We start from the raw sequence: 12,234 nt of genomic DNA, 5'->3' as shown, positions 1-12,234 counted from the left end.
AAGATATTCAATATTAGAGGAAAACCCATCCTTTCAACAGGAAATTATCTTACAGAAGGAATAGGAAGGCTCTGCTTCATTATATAGACGAGATAGAAAGCCCTTTATCAGATCGTAATGAGAAATCTGGTTATATCATACACATAGTGATACACCCTCAAATACACCCACATCATTTGCACATATTAGGGATTAGTCAGTTTCCATGGCAGCAAACACTTGTCAGTCCTCATTTCTAGAACACTTCTTAGGCAGGTGTTAGTACACAGCACAGTTTATCATATTTACAAGGTACCAGATTCTGGCTGCTAAATTCTTTAGCTTTCAAAGTGTAATACTTAATCTCTCATTAAAGCATGCAGGATACTTTTTCCCACCAGAAATCTAAGGCCTCAAAATGTTAAAATGTTGGCAAAGCACCACTAATCTACTATCAGGATATTCTGGTGACTCGCAGCACCCCAACCCCCTATTAAACTGAAATTTACCTTTGTAATTGATCTGGTCTAGATTAGGATTCAAAACAGGCATTTCAAGTACAGAGGCCCACCAGCCTAATAAATAGGGACTGTCTATGGCATCTTAGAGCAGCCCCCCCTGGGCCAGAACCCACAGATTATGGACTGTAATTGATTCTCTTTTGTTTTAATTGTTGCCAAGAACAGGACATTCTATAACATACCAAGTCTAACGTCCCACAAAGCGATTTAGTTGCTCTTGATAGATTGACTAAATCATTGGTTGAAAGGCCTATGCATTGCTTCAGTTTTCTGAAGTCACGTGTAGTTGTATGCAGGAGGCGATTGTCTTTGTTGGTGGTGGAAAGGCATTTTGGAGCGATTAGTCACCTGCAGTAGCAGAGATCTATTGCGGGTGACTATATCACTGCATGGGACATTAGCCTAATGGTTTACTTAAAGTTAAACTACCCCTAACATGCAACTTGAGTGCAGTGGGTATTAACTTTTGACACTTTACTAGTTTTCAGTGAACACTTGGGGAAAAAATGTTAAATCAGAACTATCACCATGGTAATTTTGTTTACCAATACATGCTGCTACCTTGTCTTTCTGACTCTCGCGGTACATCAAATTAAAACACTCATTAAGAGAGGTCTCAAAACATGCACAGGGTCAAATCAGACTAATCCAATAGTTGGTCCAGGGACCAAAAATCAGATCATACTGGAAGCCTACAGAAGTCCATTGGGCAGGACCATACCAATGTAACAACACAGTCCTTATAAAATGGCACGTCGATATTTTGGCACAAGCAAATAAGCTGCAGACTTTGTTCTGGCAGGGCCAGAAAGCCTGAGGCAGCTGCTACCAGTGGTTTCTACGGACTGCAACTAAAACCTCAAGGAATTGGAAGTGTGAGTCTCTCCAATTTGATATATCATTACAGAGCTACAGCTACAGTGATACATATTTGCAAAAATAACTCTGCTCACAGAAAAAAACTAAAGGGGTGCAATGTGCTATCACTTTTGTCAGTAGCTACTGTCATATATGCATCTTTATTTAGCTGTGTTGTTTTTGATTCTTTATGTGAGAAGGAGCAGTCATACTGGTTTATCAGCTCAACAAGTGTAACAGTATCCTCTGATGACCAGTCTGAGGGAAAGGGACAGCATTGTGCAGAAAGGGAAGTTCTTTCTAACCATCATAGGAAATTTGTATACACTGTATTTATTAGTTATGTATTACAAAATGCTTAATGTAATGCTTCTCAGAGAGTTCCTGTTGGTTAGAATAGTAAGTGCTTGTAAAATGGAAACCGGTAGTTAAGGTGGTCATAAACAGTAAGATTCACTAATTTCGCAAGGTCACCAAATGAATTAATCTTTCCCCCATATGCCCACCTTGAGTGGGCGATTTCATGCTAATGCGACCGTTTGGCCCTAGGGCCAAATTATTGCCTTACAATGAACGGCATATAAGGAGTTGGAGCAAGGACCACATAAATAAGCCGATGCAGTCCTCAATCAGACAGAAAAATCTAGTCAATTTTTGGACCCGAATCGTTAGCTTAAATCTGCCCATGTGTCCATGGGCAAATTTCTCCGGTGTTGATAAATTACCCCCACTGTTTCTTCCCCTGAATATCCCTATTTCTAAGCTATGCATATGGTGCTGTTTTTATTTCATTGGTGTGCCATATAAGTCCTCCATTAAGGCAAAAAGCGGAGCTTAAAAAAAAAAACAAACTTATTTTCCAGAGATGCTTTGTTTCTAATTGCTATACATATTTTCTTTAACAAGAATACAATGAACCCTTTCAACCAAGCAAAGCAACTTTATAGAATGGTCAAATGTACTACAAATGAGTGGTAAGGAGTAGCCATAAAGCAATGGGAAAGTTATATAAATAAGGAAAGAAAAACTAAATTAATATGGTTCGTACCAAGTGGAGGAGACCCAAGTGTAGAAACCCTGGGTCTGTCACTGAAGAAATCAAAACCACAGAAAAATCAGTAGTTAGCTTAAATCAATATGAGCTCACCGTGTTCCAAAGTTGGTCCGGGTGCTCAGAGCCCCGAATCTGTAGCTTAGGGGCAAGGATATCCAATTTAAAAACAGACTTTATTCATCCATTAAAAGCATCATGCCATCAGGCAAACTGATTGTACTAAGAAACACTCCCACTACTAATTAACGCCATCTCTCTTACTCAGTTTGACTATGCCTTTTTGTGAGCATGATGTTGAAGCTCTTAATGTCCCTATGCTTTCAACTGGTTCTGAGATGGCTGCTCCCTTGGGAAGATTGAAATATTTATGACAATATTATAGATTGGAGGCTTAATATTTCCAGCAAATAAATGTAAAAATAATTATGTTCTGGATACAAACATATAAAAGCAAAATTTTCAAAGAAAGTTAGTTCCCTCCTGACTGATTCTTCATCCTGAAGAAATATACCAAAAAACATTCAGTTCCCATGGGAGGGAATTTTTTTGCAGTTTTCTGAGTCTGAGAAGTGTGGCAAACAATTGCTCAACAGTTCAGTGATTATTAGAATTTTCCAAACTGTGGTGGTGCAATAGATGGGAAACATGTCCGTATAAACTCACCACCAAATTCTGGTTCATATTTTTCCAATTATAAAAGCTTTTTTTTAGTATTGTATTGCTTGCAATTGTAAATTGAAAACAATTCGATCAAATTAAATTTGCCAACAAATGAGGAGACCAAAGAAGGTCTAAATTTAGTTTTTGTTGCTGATGAGGCCTTTGGCCTACATGAAAACCTTTTGGCTAATGCCACACGGGCGTATTCTCAGCAAGCCGAAAAAGAGCAGAATACGCCCCGCTAATGTAAATTTAGCCTACCTTGTGCCTGCACCTGAATGAAATACGCTCGGCGCAGGCACATGTAGCGGATATCCGCCAAAAAATGCGCGATTTCATATTTTCGGCTACATGTGCCTGCATCCGAGCGTATTTCATTCATTCGGGTGCAGGTACAGGTAGGAGCGTATGGCGCTGTTTTCAGCAAACGTTTTTCGGCTTGCTGAAAATATACGCCATACGCCAAGTGTGGCATTAGCCTTTGAACCCGTTTCCACAGAAAGTATTAACACCTCAAAGAAAGCTTTTGAATTATAGACTGTCACGAGCTAGGTGAGTTGTTGAAAACGCTTTTGGCAAATCGCTTTTCCATTTTCCACACCTCTATAAATTTATATCCAGAAAAAATAGATATTATTGCTCTTTCCTGTTGTGTTCTGCATAATTTACTGCGCATGAACATTCATGGTTCTTATGCCCCGTCAGCATGGTGGACCATGAGGATATCCATACAGGGACCATTGTACCAACTGAATAGCGTAACGAAAGCAACATGCTTCTACAGCAGCAAGGTTCACAAGCATGAAATACATCAACTGATGCCAATACTAACAAGAGAAAATTTGTACAGTATGTGATCCCTTATCAGGAAACCCATTATCCAGAAAGTTCCTAATTACATAAAGGCCATCTCCCATGGACTCCAATATAAGCAAAAAACAATCCCATTGGATTTATTCAATATTTAAATGATTTTTAGCAGACTTAAGTTATGGGGATCCAAATTATGGAAAGATCCCTTATTCGGCAAACCCCGGGTATCAAGGATTTTGGATAACAGGTCCCACACCTGTACTTCAATGGTGTTGGCAAAGTAGGCTGGCAATTTCGTAGGATTTAAAGATTTTAAACCTTTTGCAAGTATTACTGTATTGTGAATAATACAGATATTACATACCAAGTACAAAATAAACAATTCATTTGCTGAAACTGGAAATGTTTATTGCAGTGTATTGTTTTTAAAAAAGTGTTTTGTTTTGTTTTTTATAAAAGTGCAATCAGAAGTTCTGAGAGAACTATAAAACAAATTAAAACTTTTAACATATTACTAAAATACAAACAAAAACACAAGTTAAACTATAAAAGAAATGTCAAAAAATAAAGTGCAGCGTAATGTTACACAAGTGCACAGCTATATTCCAATATGAACCAAGATTATAAATTTGTGTACCAGATAGTATCTAAATGTGATTCCAGGTACTGCATGCTCTGAGTAGTACAACCACACGACATACATAACAATCAATTTTAAGTCCATAAAGCCAGAATTAAGCATTGAATGAGAAGACTTTTCTACTGTTTCCATGTTAGCAATTAACATTCTGTTTTCTAGGTCTAAAGATTTTAAGTCTTTCTTAGTATCGTGTACACAGAAGAAACCCTTCAGCTTCTTCTTTAACACCCATTTCTAACAGGGCTGCCCTCAACAAAATCCACAAGGGCTAAATATAGCAAAATGTCCAACTTTAATCTACTTTACATGTGCCATTTTGGATCACTTGAAGCAGCGGTTCTCAACCTGTGGGTCATGACCCCTTTGGGGGTCGCCTTAGACACATATTTCAGATGGTCTTAGGAATAATTTTATGGTTGGGGGTCACCACAACATGAAGAACTATATTAAAGGGTCGCGGCATTAGGAAGGAGACTCATTAGAAATGGTGGCATTGTGCTTACGTAGAAGATACTCAGATGGGGGTATTTTTAGTGATGCAGTGCACAGGCCTGGGTCGGTTATCAAATATATTTATATGCATTACTATTAACCCCACCTAATCGTTACAAATTTAGGGGTGTAGGGGTGAGTACAACTTTCTTTTGTTTGCTATAGTGCCTTACAATGACTTGACTTGTTCTTTAAAAATAGCCAAACAGATTGATAGACTATTCTCTAAAAGTAAATGGAGACTGATCTTTATTCATAATGTGCATTTTCTATTTGTTAGTGTATCAGTCAGTTGGTCAGACAATAACACAGTACAGCCAGTGAATCACTCATGGGGCTAAGTCTTTCTCCTCGCCTATATTGTGCATATTTAACACCTTTAGGCATTTTGCCGTGTTTTTTTCTGTACATTAAATCACCCCAGAATTTCTGCCTTAAAGGAGAAGGAAAGGCTAAGTCACTTGGGGGTGCCAAAATGTTAGGCACCCCCAAGTGACTTAGAACGCCTACCTTGTACCCCGGGCTGGTGCCCCCGTACGGAGAGAACAGCACCAGCCCAGGGCAGCTGCCGGCGCTACCTGCTTCCTCCTCGCTTGCGCGCGCATGCGCAGTAGAGTGAAAAGGCGAACTTAAACATTAAAGTCGGCTTTTCACTCTACTGCACATGCGCCGGCCCACGGATTTCGCCAGCAGCGCGCAAAGGAAGGAGGTAGCGGTGTCTAAAGGTGCCCCGGGCTGGTGCTGTTTTCTCCTAACAGGGGCACCAGCCCGGGGTACAAGGTAGGTCATGTAAGTCACTTGGGGGTGCCTAACATTTTGGCACCCCCAAGTGACTTAGCCTTTCCTTCTCCTCTAATGAATTGCATAAAAATGTCAGGACAGGAAATTTTCACACCTGAAAGAAGGGACAAGTATGTTCTCAGGTGAGAACTATGTAGTATATTTAAGAATATTTAAGTTTACTATACACTTTCCGATACTGGATGCACTGAATGTGCCAGGCTTCTCTAAGTGAGAAATTCTTACCTTATTTTCAGAATCAGTGAAGTAGTTAATAAAGAGTGACAACTGCTTGTACTGCTGCCAATTTTTGGCAGGTTTGCTAACATGCTGTAATTACTAACATGCTCATCTGTTAAAGGAAAACTATACTACCAGAATGAATACTTAACCAACAGATTAACCAACCATTAATTGACTGATGTGACCTAGCATGTATGTGTGCCTTGGTTTGTTTGTGGGCACTGTGAATCCTATGATCCCAGGAGGTGGCCTTTATTTCTTTAAAATGGCAATTTCTATTTATCTATATGACATGCTACTAAAAAAGTATATTTTTATGAAAATGGTTTATTTAGATGAAGCAGGGTTTTACATATCAGCTTGTTAATGCAATATATTTTTATAGAGACCTACATTGTTTGGGAGTATAGTTTTCCTTTAAGGTGGCCATCCACCCTAGTGTCAATGATGCAGAGACATAAAAAGGCCTTCCTATTGTGCCACCTGTGCCCTTGTAACGGCATCTCTGCGATTTCCCAAAGTCGCCCAAAGTGGTCTTGAGAGGAAACTTCGGGCGACTTCGGGACATTGCAGCGACGCATATGCCATCCCACCAGCGATTTACATTCTAGTCGGTAGGATGGCATTGCAGGGAGATCAGTCGCCTGCGACAACGAAGATTAGACGCTGGGTGACTAATCTCCACGTCAGCCACTTCTCTAATATACCTGATGCAGTAAAACAACTTTAAGAGGAAACAATAAAACTAATATGTTATCATCCCAAATTAGGGTGAAGACACACAGAGCTACTAGTAGCAGCAACTTTTTCACAGCTACTAAAAGCCAGAAAACACCCTGCCATAGACAGTACTGAGAATTGACTCTGCTAAAACACACAAAGACAGGCATCAATAAACGATCAGCATTGTCTATTTTAGTAGCCACGACAAGTAGCTGTGTGTCTCTTCACCCTTAAGGGCTCTGGCACACGGGGGAGACTAATCTCCCGAGTTGCCATGACCCGCCATCCCGCCGGCGAACATGTAAGTCGCCGGCAGGATGTTACACGCGGCAGCGCGATTTCCCGAAATCGCCGAAAAAGACTCGCGAGACTAATCTCCCCCGTGTGCCAGAGCCCTAACTTCTGTATTTGGTACAGACCATAATACACCACTGTCACAAATAGCTTTATAATAATATCCTACCCCATCTCTAAAGTCAACAGGTGGAGGCAGGTTGTACCACATTGGTTGTGCAATAAAACATTTACATTGAAGCCTAGGGAATTCATTGGGATCAGAGACACTCCCAAACAGCGTAATGGTAGACATTAACCCATTGGTGGTATTTATAATTGTGTGCAAAATGTTTTGCACCAAAAATAGTCTGATAGTTGGGTAAAATGAAGGTAATATTTAGAAATCTGTGTTGTCCTTACTTCCACAGATTTTAAAAAGTCCATCTCTGAAATCAGCAGGCAGAATCTTGTGCCAAGTTAAAAGTTGTGCAACGTGTGTAGTTGTACATAAAAGGTGTGTATTTTAATTAAAACCAGAAAAGTACATTGGCATCACGGGTCACTGACCCCTTTGGTATGCCACTGCACACGGACTAACTTACTGCAGTCAGAAAAAATCAGGTAGGATAAAAGTTTCAATGTAAAAATTAATTTAATATTTAATTTAATACTGCACAAAATCAATATTTATAAAGACAAAAAAAACCCACCAAAGATAATAATAAATGGTGTTTTTTTTATGCTACTCCCTTGGGGCTACCAATTAAAGTAAATAGGACAAATTAAGGAAGAAAAAAAAAAAAACAATGTAACTTTTAGAACATTATTGAAAACTGCAAATATTCAGCAGTAATTCTAATACTGCGTAATGATATTTGGTGTGTCTTAACGCAACTATTTATAAACATAATGCCAGAGCACTCAGGATTTATAAAAATGCAAAAAAACACTTTATTCTGCATCAACACTGTACCCCTTTATCCAGTAGTTTTATTTATGGATATAAAGGGAGGAGATTGCTGCTCTATGTGTTTATCTAGCACGTTAGAATGCCAAATAATGAAGCAAAGTTAATCACTCCAGAGAATGTGTTTCCACTGCTCTAGAGTCTGCAGCAACCTTTATATCATTCAAGCCTATGTTTGGCATTGCGCATAGTGATGTAGTGGTCTTACAGCTAATGACTATTGCTGGTCTCAGTTGTTTCCACCTAAGGGCTCATACTGATGAGCGCAGGAAAAACGCACCCCATTCTTCCATATGTGGTTATACTAACACAGGTGCATGTCAGTGCTGAGCACAAGTGGAACGCAAGGAGCCGATAACTTTTTACCATGTAACATACTTCTACAAGGACATCAACGCGAAAGTCACATTTGTGCCTCATACACACAGCCCAAGGTAGTGAAATTTATGGGGTAATAAACAGGGCATAACACCACCCCTTCATTTTAAAGTCAACCCAAAATATAATTGTAACAGATTGTCACACCTGCTGGAGGAGACTGGAAGTCTGAAGTTATGTGGAGGTGAACATATGATGCTGATGTGTGCATCCCTCTGACTTCTCACAATTGTGCTGGAAACCCATTGTATTTTTATTGCTGGAGGAGACTGGCCTTAGTAACATTGTTTAAAAAGTAATAACCAGGAGTCCAGCAAATGCTGCTTTCAATAGCAATTACATTTACACATTTAAAGCACTAAAATGTTTAAGATATTCACATTGGAAAGTTTCTAGGAATTATGTTTTCTTTTATTAGGCAAAAAGTTATTTTTGGGGTTGACATGTCCTTAAAGCGACATGGGTCCTCAAATTACCAACTTTATTTTAAGCAAACATAGAACATAATACAGCCTTACAGCCTTTGCTTATAAACTAAAGAAGGTTAATTTATTCAATACCACAGAATGGATCACATCATTATTACAACCTAGAAAAGACAAGGTCTAGAAAAGATTCTACAGAATCACAGAATAGACTTTTAAAAGAGAAGGAAAGGCTAAGTTACTTGGGGGTGCCAAAAATGTTAGGCACCCCAAATGACTTAAATTGGTAACCTTGTACCCCGGGCTGCCAGTTAAGGAGAAAACCGCACCAGCCCGGGTTACCTGTAGTGAGTGCTTCCTTCTTCCGCGGCGAATTCCCTGGGCATGCGCATTAGAGTGAAAAGCCGACTTTCTTGTTAAATTTCGTCTTTTCACTCTAATGCGCATGCGCAGCATGCCAACGCGGAAGAAGGAAGCGCTCGCTGCTACCCCGGCCTGGTGCTGTTCTCTCCTAACAGGGACACCAGCCTGATAAAAGGTAAGCGATTTAAGTCACTTGGGGGTGCCTAACATTTTGGCACCCCCAAGTGACTTAGCCTTTCTTTCTCCTTTAAAAATGAATACCCAACTGGCTACAGTTATGTCCATAAATATTTGGACAGAGACAACTTTTTCTAACTCTGGTTCTGTACATTACCACAATGAATTTCAAGATGCAGTTGAAGTGCAGACTTTCAGCTTTAATTCAGTGGGGTAAACAAAACAATTGCATAAAAATATGAGGCCACTAAAGCATTTTTTAACACAATCCCTTCATTTCAGGGGCTCAAAAGTAAAAAATTAAATAACTGGAGATAAAATGTTCATTTTTAATACTTGGTTGAAAACCCTTTGATGGCAATGACAGCCTGAAGTCTTGAACCCATGGACATCATCAGATGCTGGGTTTCCTCCTTTTAAATGCTCTGCCAGGCCTTTACTGCAGCGGCTTTCAGTTGCCGTTTGTTTGTGGGCCTCTCTGTCCGAAGTTTAGTCTACAACAACTCCAGGGTTGCTTTGGCTGTGTGTTTTGAGTCATTGTCCGTCTGTATCATGAAACGCAGCCCAATCAATTTGACTGCATTTAGCTGGATTTGAGCAGACAGTATGTCTCTGAACACCTCAGAATTAATTCTGCTGCTTCAGTCCTGTGTCACATCATCACTAAACACTTGTGTCCCAGTGCCACTGGCAGCCATGCACGCCCAAGTCATCATACTGCCTCCACCGTGTTTTACAGATGATGTGGTGTGCTTTGGATAATGAGCTGTTCCACACCTTCTCCATACTTTTTTCTTGCCATCATTCTGTTATAGGTTAATCTTGGTTTCATCTGTCCAAAGAATGTTTTTCCAGAACTGTGCTGGCTTTTTTAAATGTTCTTTAGCAAAGTCCAATCTAGCCTTTCTATTCTTGAGGCTTATGAGAGACTTGAACCTTGCAGTGCACCTCTGTATTTACTTTCATGCAGTCTTCACTTTATCGTAGACTTGGATATCGATACACCTACCCCCTGGAGAGTGTTGTTCACTTGGTTGGCTGTTGTCAAGAGTTTTCTCTTCACCATGGAAATGATTCTACAATCATCCACCACTGTTTTCTGTGGATATCCAGGTCTTTTTGAGTTCACCAGTGCTTGCTTTGTTTCTCAGTATGTACCAAACTGTAGATTTTGCCACTCCTAATATTGTAGCACTTTCTCAGATGGGTTTTTCTGTTTTCGCAGCTTAAGGATGGCTTCTTTCACCTGCATGGAGAGCTGTTTTACCGCATGTTGTCTGTTCACAGCAAAATCTTCCACATGCAAGCCCCACACCTCAAATCAACTCCAGGCCTTTAATCTGCTTAATTGATAATGACATAACGACAGACTTGCCAACTCCTTCCCATAAAATAGCCTTTGAGTCAATTGTCCAATTACTTTTGAGCCCTTGAAATGAAGGGATTGTGTTAAAAAAAAATGCTTTAGTGGCCTCACATTTTTATGAAATCGTTTTGTTCACCCCACTGAATTAAAGCTGAAAGTCTGCACTTCAACTGCATATGAGTTGTTTCATTTAAAATTCATTGTGGTAATGTAAAAACCAAAATTAGAAAAAAGTTGTCCAAATATTTATGGACCTAACCATATATCTTGTAATGCTATATAATAGTACACACACGGTTTGGTTATGTTTACTACTATGTGACATAGCAAACCAAACTGCAACAAAAAAAGCTGTTCAGTCAGTCACGTACCAATGATTCTCTATTTCACATAGCACATAAATTATTAATGTAAAAACATACTGGTCCATGTTTTTTGGACTATACTTCAAGATATAATGCAATTGAACATTTTTAAATCTTGTTTTCTGTATGGGTGTAATCGGGTGTACATCACAGAATAGTACAGAATAGTACCACCATGCTACAGTACATTTTAAAGAACAGATCAGGAATGCCATTAGGAACAAGGAAAATAAGCAATATAACTGAATTAAGTAGACATGAATAATGTTAAAAACTGCTCTATTTGCAGAAGCAGGATATCCTACCTACTAATATTGTATTTTCAGTATGGTTAAACAAGGATCAGTAAAGTATGTGTAGCTGACATTGGCAGGAAATGTTTAATCAAGCTTTAGTAGAATAAGGTTATCAACTGATACTAAGGGGCAGATCTATCAAAGGTTTAGTGGGTTTTTTTAATCAATACAAAAAAATGTTTTTCCCCTAGGTGCGATTATTTTTCCCTAAGTAATGAAAACATGAAATCTGTGAAAACACTTTTGTTTATTCAGTCTATTTTTTTACCAGTAAAGCATAATTTTCTAAGCATTGAGTTTGTTTTTTACCAAAAAGTGTTGTTGAGCTTAGAAGTGGAAAATCCCACAATAAACTTTGGACTAAAAAACTAAAAAAAAAAGCCCCAGATTTTTCTCAGCTTCTGGAGTTCAAAAATAGCTTTTTACCATGTAAAATCCTATAACAGGGACATTTATGTGAAAGTCATACTTGCTTTTTTTTGCCTAACGTCTGGACAAGAAAGAAAGAAAAAAATTTAATTTGATTTTAAATATATTTTATAGATAGCGCATACAGCACAATCTTCAAGTGCTTCTTTTAATTCATACACACCGTCAACTTGATATACTGAAATATCCAGGAGGATGTTCATTTGCAGCAACAATATATGACTACTCCAATAAATGGATGCTGTTTAACTATACCTTCATTATAAAGTCCAAATGTTTTCTACAGTCACACAAAATAAGGAAATAATAGAAAACAAATAGAAAAGGGAAAATCAAATCAAAACAAATGAGGACATGCTCACGATTGCCGAAATCAAAATCTGTGCCATAATCCCAATGTTAACAAACCCATTTGCAGCTTTGTGTTTG

General features: G+C 38.8%; 1 protein-coding gene across 4 annotated transcripts in view; it reads right to left on the bottom strand.

Annotated features, from left to right (window-relative positions):
- The window catches only part of relch (RAB11 binding and LisH), an 86,789-nt gene that overhangs the window by 68,996 nt on the left and 5,559 nt on the right, over positions 1 to 12,234 (bottom strand). The gene's annotated exons all lie outside the window — the stretch shown is intronic.

Source organism: Xenopus tropicalis, chromosome 6 (genome assembly GCF_000004195.4).
Source record: "Xenopus tropicalis strain Nigerian chromosome 6, UCB_Xtro_10.0, whole genome shotgun sequence".
Classification (NCBI taxonomy): Eukaryota; Metazoa; Chordata; class Amphibia; order Anura; family Pipidae; genus Xenopus; species Xenopus tropicalis.
The sequence above is the reverse complement of the archived record's forward strand: the minus strand, read 5'-3'. Positions and strand labels throughout refer to the sequence as shown.